We start from the raw sequence: 12,942 nt of genomic DNA on the forward strand, positions 1-12,942 counted from the left end.
TATTTGACTGCTTCTGAATTTTCCTTTTTCTGTGAACAATGCTCCTTCCCTTTGAAGAAACTATTCCTCGTACTACAAACAGATGATTCTAGTGACAGTTGCATCTCAAGAGAGTCCCCCAACTTCCTGACTACGTGCATACGTGTTAAGTCACTTCAGTCTTGTCTGCCTCTTTGCAACCCTATGGACTGTAGCCCTCTGGGCTTTCTGCCCACGGGATTCTCCAGACAAGAATAGTGGAGTGGGATGCCGTGCCCTTCTGGGCATATGACTCAAGTCAAAGCAAGCAGAGTTCTTCCTCAGAATGTTTCCAGGCAGAACTAAAGGAAGAAGAGCTAGTCCACCATCATAGTAATCTGAGACGAGAAGGCAGGGAAGAATAAGGAAGTTTTGAGAGTGGCCAATGGCTACTCTCCGCTTTGTGTAGAGTGAATCCATCACACAGAGACGAGAAGTGTGGAGAGTAAGTCCCGGGGGTACACCAGTGTCAGGCTCCAGTCAGCCTGGGGATCCAACTACTCACAGTGCAGTTATATTAACTAGTAAATTCTCTTGTATGTCTGAACTAACTTGACTTAGACCTCTGCAATCAAACATCCTGATCAATATGTTGTGTTTATGCATGAAAGGTCTTTCAAAGAAGGTTAAATTTTGCTAAATAAATTTGAAAGTTACTGATCTAAACTACAAAAGGACAGTCTTATTGGTTGAATCATAGTTTACCAAACGTTGAAGGTCACCTGATCTTACTTCCTTATTTTCCGCATGAGGAACCTGAAGCAAAGTGACTTGCTGAATATCAGCCAGGCAGTCAATGGCGAGTCAGTTTTAGAAACTGATTTCTAGATACCTAGTTCAGCTACTCTCTTCATTCTTCTACCCTGTCATTTGTTTAATTCTCCCCAGTGATATTTTTAAGAGGTGGTTACATAGAGATACAACTGTAACTTAAAAATATAAATCACAACAATGGCAATTTAAGACACTGCTTAGTGAGAAGATATTTGGTGGCATGTGACCATAATAGACCCCTTTTTCCTCTTTGAGACTTCCATATATTTTTTAAATTGGACTCAAACACACTCTTCGAGTCTTTGATAGCCGTGTCTCCAAGTTTTAACTACCATCTTTATGCTTATAACACCCAAATCTATGTCTCCAATTTAGAGTTCTCACCAGACATTCACATCTATATTGTTAATTTCCTCCTAGGCATTTCCATTTGGACAGTCTGCATATTTCAAGATCAGTATGTTTAAAACAGAGCTTGTTGTCTTTCCTCCAAAATCTATTCCTGACCTTTCCCATTAAAATTGTACTACCATGCTAATGATTCTGTAACCATATGAATGGTCACCCAATTCATCCTAGGAATCATTTTTAACTTTTCTTCCCATAATCAGCTTGACATACTAAATATTTGTATTACTCTAGTCCCTCCATCTCAATGCACCATAACGTGGTATCGCCTAAAGCCTGAGTTTTTTGCATTTTGTCCATTAATGTACTCCTTGTTAATCAGGCTTTGCAGGTGGTACAGTGTAAAGCATCCACCTGCCAATGCAGGAGATGTAGGTTCGATCCCTGGCTCGGATAGATGCCCTGGAGAAGGGAATAGCTACCCACTCCAGTATTCTTGCCTGGAGAATCCCATGGACAGAGTAACCTGGCAGGCTACAGTCCATGGGGGTCACAAAGACTCAGACACAACTGAGACACAACTAAACATGAGCACAAGCACAACATCTTCCTAGAATATATTTTATTCATATTACTCTGCTCTTTAAAATCTTTCAGTGACTTCTCCATAATTTGTAAACTAAAACCTAATTTCACAAGCGTAACTATTCCTTAATGATCTCTTACTTACTATCACTATCTCTGTCACTTCTGGCCTTTAGTGAGCTATTGCTGTTTCTGAAACAGAGCATGCTCTCTTAGGTATTTTTGCTGATGATATTCCTTCAGCATGGTGTGCTCTTTCCTATTTTGTCCTCCTCTTGAAATCATCCTTCACGATTTAACTCAAGCATCACTTCCTTTGCAAAGCCCCCTCTGGAAGCCCTAGTGAGTATTTTCTTAGCACTCTGTGCTCACCCCTACTACAGTAAGTATGATTAAATTAACTAGTAATTTTCTTCTACATCCAAACTAATTTGAGTTAGACCTCTACAACCAAAACATCTGAACATCTTGTTCCTACATGAAAATTCTTTCAAAGAAGGCTAACTGCTGCTACAATAAATTTGGAAATCACTGAATGAAATGCCAGTAAGGCATTATTATTAGTTGAATTTTAGTCTTTTTTTTTTTTTTTTTGAAGTGTCCCATTTGTGGAACTAGAAAACTTCTCCCTCTGGGTGAACACAATCTGTCAGAACACAGCTCCCACTGACCTCTTCAGTTCAGTTCAGTTTAGTTGCTCAGTTGTGTCCAACTCTTTGCAACCCCATGAATTGCAGCACGCCAGGCCTCCCTGTTCATCACCAACTCCCAGAGTTCACTAAGACTCACGTCCATCGAGTCGGTGATGCCATCCAGCCATCTCATTCTCTGTCATCCCCTTCTCCTCCTGCCCTCAATCCCTCCCAGCATCAGAGTCTTTTCCAATGAGTCAACTCTTCGCATGAGGTGGCCAAAGTACTGGAGTTTAAGCTTTAGCATCATTCCTTCAGAATGGACTGGTCGGATCTCCTTGCAGCCCAAGGGCATCTCAGGAGTCTTCTCCAACACCACAGTTCAAAAGCATCAATTCTTTGGCGCTCAGCTTTCTTCACAGTCCAACTCTCAGATCCGTACATGACCACTGGAAAAACCATAGCCTCGACTAGACGGACCTTTGTTGGCAAAGTAATGTCTCTGCTTTTCAATATGCTGTCTAGGTTGGTCATAACTTTTCTTCTAAGGAGTAAGCGTCTTTTGATTTCAATGCTGCAGTCACCATCTGCAGTGATTTTGGAGCCCAAAAAACTAAAGTTTGACACTATTTCCAATGTTTCCCCATCTATTTCCCATGAAGTATTGGGACCAGATGCCATGATCTTCGTTTTCTGAATGTTGAGCTTCAAGCCAACTTTTTCACTCTCCTCTTTTACTTTCATCAAGAGGCTTTTCAGTTCCTCTTCACTTTCTGCCATAAGGGTGGTGTCATCTGCATATCTGAGGTGATTGATATTTCTCCCAGCAATCTTGATTCCAGCTTGTGCTTTTTCCAGCCCAGCATTTCTCATAATGTACTCTGCATATAAGTTAAATAAGCAGGGTGACAATATACAGCTTTGATGTACTCCTTTTCCTATTTGCAACTAGTCTGTTGTTCCATGTCCAGTTCTAACTGTTGCTTCCTGATCTGCATATAGGTTTCTCAAGAGGTGATGTTTTTATGCAGTATGCAAACTGAACCACCCTATTACCTATACTGCAATTATCCATGTAAGTACATATCCATCATTCACTTCCTAGACTGTAAGCTCTGTCTTTATCCCTATGTGCTATCAGACACAGCATCACAGACTGTCTGACAAATAATGCTCAAGGAACATTTGTTTAATTCATTAATTGAGAATAGTACTTCTCAAATCATACCATATGTCAATTTACTAGCAATTCGCTGCTAGTAAAAGAAATCAGAAATAACAGTCACAAACAAAATACATTTTATTTTTCTCTCACAAAAAGAAGTCTGAAAATAGTTGATTCAGGGCTGATATGGCCCATCTATGATCGGTAGGAACAACTCTCCTTCTCTCTTTGGTTTTGCCATCTTTAGAACATACCTTTCTTTCCTTCCTCATAGTCTGAGATGGCTGCCAGGACCTTCTCATATGGTTGTGCCGTTTGTTTACTACAAAGGCACCCTGCCAAGAAGTGAGATCACCAATGGAACATCTACCCAGTGGAGGAACTTTCTCTAATTCATCTACAAGAATGGATGCTTCTTTCTATCAGAGATACTATGGCCATTGGGATCCCAACTATCTCATTCATTTTCCTGGCAGGGCAGAATTATCCTCAATTTATTTCTGGTGGCAGCGTGTTTACCGGAAATACCATTTCCCAGCTTCCCAAAGGAAGCCTAGGTATAGGTGTAGCATATATATAATCCATCACCTCAGTGGTGATTGGATGGTTGCTGTATCTAAAGAAATAGAGTCAAAGCATTGCATTGAGTTTCATAACTAAAAGTTTTTACTCTAGAAAACTTCTAATTATGTTTATCTAAATCAAAGCTAGATACTTTCACCAAAACTTTCATGATTTGTGTTCAGAAACCAATAATCTTTCTCTCTCTGTCCCTCTCTGTCTCTTTTTTTTTTTTTCTCTCTCTCTCTCTTTCAACTAAAGGTCAGTAGAGTTTGTTTTTGGTATCCCAAACACCATCTATCCTTAAGTCCTATGTTGTCAATTAGAAGGTTCCATTACTCTTTGCAAATCAAACAAACAAATCTCCCCTTAATAGGGTCATTCTCCTAATCCAGATACCATCGAAATTTGAAGACTGAGTGTTTTATATTCATACCCATCTGTGTAAGCCACTCGTAGCAAAGACTGTCCACCACCTTTTGTTCAAGGATCTTCAGAACCTCAAACACGCTTCCAAACTTAGCACACTTCTCCTTCATTCACTTTAGGTTCTATCCAAACTTGTTCTCTACATATGCTCTGACTTTCCCTCTCTTTGTTCACACTGTTCTTGGCTTATACTTCTCAGCCTTGCATTTGTGCATGATCAAAACAATCACATCTTCCAAGCACTAGGTCCAATGCTCCTTCATTCCAATGCCTTCTGGATCCCACACTATCCTCATCCCCGCCCAGCCAGGTATATACCTTTATCCCCATCTGAACACCCACAGCACTTTGAGAGAAGAGACAGGCATGTTAACTTGGTGGAGTAGAAATCCTATGGCTTTTAGAGTACCACCAATCTGTGTACAAATTCTGGCTCTGTCACTTACTATACGATCCCAGGAAAATTGCTCAACTTCATCTGAAACATAAGAATAATATGTACTTGCAGGGTTGGTATGAAAACAAGTAAAATAATAAATGTTAAGCTTGACAAGAGCAAACAGCGTTTCTTGACTAAAATAGTAAATATGGTATACAGGCTTGTGCTGACTTGTATTAACACTGTGAATTTTTCAAAGATACTTTCAAGGAATAGCTATGTGCTTTCTTCCATAAGATTTTATGCAAAGAGGGTCGGGGGGTGGTGTGCAGAATCGTGAAAACAAAACACACTGACACAACTGAAAGATGAAACCACAAGTAGAAAAATTCAGAGTATGTGTTAAATTCAAGAAATCTCTTCGCAAATAATCTCTAGGTAACCATAGCCTGAAAACTTGTGGAAATACACATATCTATTTGCACTGGAATAGAGGCAGAAGTGATGTGTTCTGCTTCCAATTCTGTCATTAAATAGTTTTGTTAGCTTTGGCAGTTTGCCAGGATTTTCATTTCAAACTTTCTTTGTCTATCAAACATAGGGGAATAAAAACAGGATATTATATACCCTAAATAACTTGAAGATGAAGATAACTGAGTGAAAATATTTTGAGAAATAAAAATAACAAAAAAATGGTATATATTAACTCTTGTAATTATGTTATTATAATAAGGCAAATAAATGGTTTAAGAAAGTATGTCTCTTTTGGCTCTCTTCCTGCAATGAATCGCTTTATTATCAGCTAAAATGACTTGTTTGCTGACAGCACCCACTAAGCCATTCCCTAGGACCAACCCACTCACTTACCTTACTTTTTTTCTTCCTTCCTTTCTTCCTTTAATAGCACAGGACTTACAATTGTCAGATAAATTAATATTTTTACCTGACCAACCTTTTTCGCAGATAGAAGATGATTACATGCTAATGCTTGGATTGACCCACATAACTGCTTTACCAAAAATACCAAATGTCATCGCGTTCTCTTGCTGAAAGCATTGAGAAAGGATATGCTTTTCTGTTGTTCCTGTACTTGTTTTTCAGGGTAACATGAAGTTCTGTGTGGCAAGCATGAGCTAGGGCTTGAAAATCCGAGAAAGATTCTATGACATCAACTCAGGCTTCACATTGATATGTAAATTTGTAGATAAAGTTATAGTCAGTTGCTATAAGGATAATCTTTCAGATGAGAAATTTCCATGAATTCGCAAATTTCCAAAAAAAATACAGATGTCCAAACTTTGAATTTATTTTTGTGTTTATTATTATTTGTATTGTCTACTTTGAAATTAAAATATCAGCACATTCAGTAGAGAAGTTGAAGTGCCTGAAAAAAAGACAGTGTATTTACATTTATCAAGATTTCACTACCTGCCACATTACTCTGAAAGCATGCATAGTACCATAATTTTGTTGTTGTTGTTGTTATCCATTTTAGCATTTCTTTACTTTTCATTGGAGGATAATTGCTTTGTGGTGTTATGTTGGTTTCTGTCCTACAACAACATTAATCAGCCATAAATATATATATTCCCTCTCTTGAGCCTCCCTCCTACCACCCGCACCATCTCGGTCTTCACAGAGCACTGAACTGAGCTCCCTGCGCTATACAACAGCTTTCCACTATCTATTTTACATATGATAGTGTATATATATATATATATCAATGCTGCTCTCTCAATTCATCACCCCTGCTCCTTCTACTGTGTCCACAAGTCCATTACCTACCTCCAGGTCTCTATTCCTGCCCTGCAAATAGGTTCATCAGTACCATTTTCCTAGATTCCATACATATGCAATAGTACCGTAATTCTCCTGAAGAATTGTAAGGAATTGACATTCCGTGTTCTCTAAACATTCTACCTGAAGTTTGTGTGTGTGTGTGTGTGTGTGTGTGCTGCACCACTAGCCTTGTGGGATCATAGTTCCCTGACCAAGGATTGAACCCACACCCTACACAAGGAAAGCTCAGAGTTTTAACCACTGGACTGCAGGCAAATTCCCTGAAGCATTTTTATATTTCTTCCAGAAACCAAGTACATATTTCTGAGATTTTTCCCTGTCAACAAAGGACATTTATCATATAGCCTCTAAATCTATGTCCCATATTGTGCTAAAAGAGACTGTTGAACTAGCTACACTCTTTGGACTGAGGCCCAAGTCAGGCATTCTTTCCCACAGAAATGAAAAAGGGCTGGTTGGCTGAGTTACCCAACGGCACATGAGAAGCAGGATCAGCAAGAAGGAAACTGCTGGACAGGCAGCAACAGGTGGGACAGAGAAAAGATGGCAGGCCACGTTCCCATGGTGGGAGGCACTGAGGAGGCTCTGCCCAGATGTCCAGCTAAGATTTCGGAGCCAGAAACACAGTCTACTCCATTGATGTGAGAAAGAGTGCAGAGCTGCGTTTTAGACCTGGTAGCCCTTTGCATCTAGTTAGTATGACTGAGTTTCTCTGCATCTAGGCACTTCCCAGTTGGCACTAGTGGTAAGCAAACTGCCAGCCAATGCAGGAGACGTAAGAGATGCTGGTTATATTCCTGGGTTGGGAAGATTCCCTGGAAGAGGGCATGACAACCCATTCCAGTATTCTTGCCTGAAGAATCCCATGGACAGAGGAGCCTGGTGGATAGAGTCCACGGGGTCACAAAGAGTTGGGCATGACTAACTGATTAACTTTCAAAATATATACTACAGTATTGCTTTTGCCCTTAAAGATCTTATATGTTAATTAAGCCTTAAGTTGGTTTTAGAATCAATAACCTGTTTTGTTTTGCTTTTATTTTGATGGTAGACTTGCCTTCATGATTAAATTTTACTTGGTATGCTATTAAGATCAGTTTTCACAAACCATCTTGTGCAGTAAACTGTGACCCAGAAGCACACTATACAGCTGGGCAAGTGAACCTAGATGTTTAAATTTTTCAATAGATATTCCACTCATCAAATAATTTGCATTCTGAAATTTGAAATTTATACGATCTAAAATACTTCTTTAAGTGTCAAATATTCGGGAGTTTTTAAACTAATACCAACTGCTGATACACCTACGCAAAACAAATTCAGTGAATTTCCACCAGCTGACCTTTAAAATAATCATCAGTTAAAGGAATTATACTCTTTTCTGCAGCTGGGATGATCTTGTTATTTATGTTCTTTCTAGAATTATACTCTAGCTTTTAATTTAGGTTGTCTGTATTGGTGGCCAAATCTTCCTAAAATAACTGAGAAAGCACAATATATCTAATATTTCAAATCACCTAATTTCTTCCTTTCTCCATATATAATATTACATTCCTTCTATATCTGCACTGTGTAGTTTTTCTATAAACAACTTTCAGACCCACTATTTCGACTTAATGGATATGTCAAACTTGGTATTTTTGGACAAATTTTTGAAATAGATCAGTCTTTTGATGTGAAGAGAGCTCTGTGTCACCTCTTAGCTCTAAAATGACTCGTGCTCATCACACATTACAATTTGTGTTCTTTGTTAACCTTCTTGGTTCCTTCTTTCTATTCAGTTCAGTTCAGCCGCTCAATCATGTCCAACTCTGTGACCCCATGGACTGCAGCACGCCAGGCTTCTCTGTCCATCACCAACTCCTGGAGCGTGCTCAACTCATGTCCATTGAGTCACTGATGCCATTCAACCATCTCATCCTCTGTTGTCTCCTCCTCCCGCCTTCAATCTTTCCTAACGTCAGGGTCTTTACAAATGAGTCAGTTTTTCACATTAGGTGGCCAAAGTATTGGAATTTCAGCTTCAGCGTCAGTCCTTCCAATAACTATTCAGGACTGATTTCCTTTAGGATGGACTAGTTGGATCTCCTTGCTGTCTAAGGGGCTCTCAAGAATCTTCTTCAACACCACAATTCTTTGGCGCTCAGCTTTCTTTCCAACTTTCACATCCATACATGACTACTGGAAAAACCATAGCTTTGACTAAATGGACCTTTGTTGACAAAGTAATGTCTCTGCCTTTTAATATGCTGTCTAGGTTGGTCTTAACTTTTCTTCCAAGGAGCAAGCATCTTTCTATTAACCTGAATTTACACGTTCTGATTTCAAATGATATGATTTAAGAGAATCTCTATACACACTCTTTTCTCTGTTGCTTGTTATAATGCCTGAAAATTAACCATGGGGAGTCAGTCTTTTGAAAGGAAAAGAAAATCTTGTAAAATATATTAAAACATACACCATCTTAAATTAGCGTGGCCCAGCACTTGCTATGCAAAACATTATTTCCATGGAAGTCTCAGGGTATATGAACCGAAATTCTGTGGTCAAATGTATACAGGAAATGCTACACACTATACTTCTCTTGAAAACTCACAACATTAAGCTTAACAAGAAAATTGAAAAGTCGTACCTACAAAAACATGTTTTACTTCATTTAGCCCAGTGTTTTCTAAAATACACTAACCATAGAACTCTATTTACTTAATGACCATAAATGTCCCCAGGTAGAGCATTGTTGGGGAAATATTACTTAAACCTGTAATCAACAAACATTTGCTTTAGAATCAAAGTAACAGAAAGCTTGGAAATCTTGTGTTATTGATGATGTATCTTCAAGTTTGTCAGATTGCAAAATAAACCTGTAAAAGTTAAAGGACTTGGCTTAAATAATAAAGCCAAGGTTAAAATCCATATTTCATTACCATCTAATCCCTGCAAACACAAACAATACACTTCTATAATTCACTACTATAATTTAATTGAAATAAAGCAAAATATTCCATCAATGTGTTACAGAACTGTGGAGCACATAGAGATCTCTTCAGCTGGGTTACTGTGATCCCATCTTACAGGGAAAGGAATGTGAGTTTTGTAAATTTTGTTCATTTTGTTTATAAAACTGGGATCAATCCATAGGTAATGCTTTGAATCTACTTTTTCACTTAATCTTATGTTGTTAATATATTTTCGTGACATTAAATATCATTCTAGAAAATGGTTCTCAACCTATCAGGCTCAACACTCTCATTCATAGCAAATACTTTGTAATACCTTCTTCATTATCCTTAGATGAAATATATATAAACAATTTATTTTAAACAAGGAAATGGCAACCTACTCCAGTATTCTTGCTTGGGAAATCTCATGGATAGAGGAGCCTGGTGGGCTACAGTCCACGGGGTCATAAGAGTTGAACACGATTTAGTGACTAAACCACCATGACCAAACAGTTTATTTTAAAAATGCCTTAGCTGTAATACAGAGGATAATTAAAAGTGAAGCAATTTATAATGAAATAATATATGAAGTGCTGAGGCATGACTTCACTGGAAGGCAGAATGAACAAGTCAGGTTTTGTATACCTTTAAGGAGCTTTCTTTTTTTTTTAATTTATTCTTTATTCAGGTAACAATGGTTTATAATACTATATCAGTTCATGTGTACAACATTGTATTACTACTTCTGTATGCACTAAAGTATACTCACGACTAAAAATTTCATTTCTGTCACTATACAGTTGATCCCTTTGACCCATTTGGCCTCCCCAACATCCCCATTTCTCCTCTTGAAACCATTACTCTATTCTCCATATCTACATGTTTGTTTTTGTTTGGTTTAACTCATTCATTTTTAGATTTGTTTCTTTGTTATATTCTACGTAAGACTGAAATCATATGGTGTTTATCTTTCTCTTGTAGCTTCGACTCTAATGTCATGACTACAAAAGCAGACTGATACACAGCTGTGTTGTTTTGTCATCGGGGTGATACTGTCATGAGTCACATGATTTTACCAAGATGGTGAACTACCCTCGGTAAAATTCCAAACAAAACAAAATACCTCCTTTCCTTTATTTACATAATAATGGCTTTCCTAGAAAATTTACATTAAAATCATGAAAAAAACCATTTACGTTCATGTATAATGGAGTAGAGCTCTAGATTCAGATCATATACCTCCATGAATGTCTAGAAGGACATTTGAAAATCACATAGGATGCAAGGGCATGCATCTTTTTATGTGTAGAACTTTCCAGAGAATTCCGGAACATCTAGCATCTCCAATCCCTGTCCATTAATCCAGAGTATCACTTTCCACTGCTATTCCTGTGATTACACCGTCCTAAAACTTTCTCTTCAAGCTCTCAAAATGCCCCCACCCATGAATAGGTACATACTAATTAAGGATTGCTGCTGTAGAATGTATTTTAAAGATAGCTTAGCATTCCATTGAATTAATAGGCACCAGTGATTACCAAATGTTCACTAAGTTCAAGGACACAGTCTCCTTAAATTACTGAATCATCATAAATAGGAACCACCAACTGAGAGCACACAATGTCCCAGGCATTTTATTTGCATTCGGTTACTTAACCTTTAAGCTGCCATGTAAACGAAAGAGGTATTATTATTTTCCCCATTTTACAGATGAGAAACCTGAGGCTCAAAGATACCCAGAGATACCATTTCTCAGGGAAGCCAGAATCTAAATCCAGGTCTTTTTAATGTTTAAGTCCACGTTTTTAGTCATAACCGTATGCTGCCAGACGTAGTTTGTGTTACTTCTTAGAGCAGCCATTCTCTTTCTGCTCAGTTCCTTTCTTACCTTCTGATTCAGCTTCCCTTCATAATTGTCTTTCTTTTTTTGATCTTTCTGGAACAATTCTTTTCTGGAAACATGAGGTTGCTCCCCCACTCCTTTCTCCCCCTGCCTTTTAAAGTGGAGAGCTGTTTTAGATTCGGATCTGCCACAATTGGTTCTAATTAATGTCCCTACCCTCAGGCTGTCTCTGAATAAATGACTCAATATAACTGAACAAATTCAATTTTTAAAGTAGCTTGAGAATTTTTAACCTGAACTAACACGTCCAGGGAGTATTCAATTACATGTTCATTGCCTCTTTTTCCTCACCAGCCACTCATTTTTTAAATGACTAGAGGGTTACTTTCACTCCCTGACATTGACATCTAAAATATTATTTCAGTACTTATGAGTGACCTTCTCATTAGTGCAGTGTTTTTTTCTTTCATTACTGGAGTGGCATAATTTGAGGACAGAGAATGTATGTCACTGTGTCTCTGCTATGTTATATTATAATGCTTATATGTAATTAATTCACAATAACTATCTATTGAGTGAAGACGTGAAGCTAAAGTTTGCACAATAATTACAAGCTAAACATAAACAGATTTACTCACTTCGATCCTTGCTATTCTGTTTTCCATACCTATAAAATGAGCTAAATTCCTAGAACTGTTACAAGGACACAGGAGATTATTTGTGTGTTGCTAGAACTATACTCGGAGAAGGCAATGGCACCCCACTCCAGTACTCCTGCCTGGAAAATCCAGGGATGGAGGAGCCTGGTGGGCTGCAGTCCATGGGGTCACTAAGAGTCGAACACAACTGAGCGACTTTACTTTCACTTTTCACTTTCATGCATTGGAAAAGGAAATGGCAACCCACTCCAGTGTTCTTGCTTGGAGAATCCCAGGGACGGGGGAGCCTGGTGGGCTGCCGTCTATGGGGTCCCACAGAGTCAGACACGGCTGAAGTGACTTAGCAGCAGCAGCAGCAGCAGCAGCAGCAGAACTATACTAGCACTAGGGGAAATTTGAAGAGTAGCTTTTCTTCCTCCTCTAATTTTTTTCCCTGCAATCTCTTTTCCTTTATAGAATGCTTTGAGCCAAAGTGTTCAGGATTCAAATTTTGGACTTGTGTTCATGTGGTGGTGTTTTTTTTTTTCTTTCTGCATGACATGCATGTGCAGTTTGGTGGGATATACAGACATAGTCAACAAACTTTTAGCTTTATGTTGTTATTATTTTAAAAGATACAGAGCCCATTTCCTTAATTAGGAGTCAAAGTTGAAACTAGAGCATATCTTACCCACACTGCATGGATTAACTTTCTCACTTATACTGAACTGTATGTATCTCTTGAGAGAATTCAGCCTATTATGTTGTGATGCAGTCTGAAGGACTAGGTTTTTCTTGTTGATACATGCCAAGGAGAGAAGCTAGTCTTCA

The 12,942-nt window shown here is 38.4% G+C and overlaps 1 long non-coding RNA gene across 2 annotated transcripts in view; it reads left to right on the plus strand.

Annotated features, from left to right (window-relative positions):
* Positions 1 to 3,359: 3,359 nt before the first annotated feature.
* LOC138442677 (uncharacterized) overlaps positions 3,360 to 12,942 on the plus strand; it is a 30,160-nt gene continuing 20,577 nt past the window's right edge. For both annotated transcript variants that reach the window (XR_011257829.1, XR_011257828.1), the window contains exon 1: positions 3,360 to 3,432. This is a non-coding gene — a long non-coding RNA (uncharacterized lncRNA). The remainder of the gene's footprint in view (positions 3,433 to 12,942) is intronic.

This window comes from Ovis canadensis, chromosome 6, assembly GCF_042477335.2.
Source record: "Ovis canadensis isolate MfBH-ARS-UI-01 breed Bighorn chromosome 6, ARS-UI_OviCan_v2, whole genome shotgun sequence".
NCBI lineage: Eukaryota > Metazoa > Chordata > Mammalia > Artiodactyla > Bovidae > Ovis > Ovis canadensis.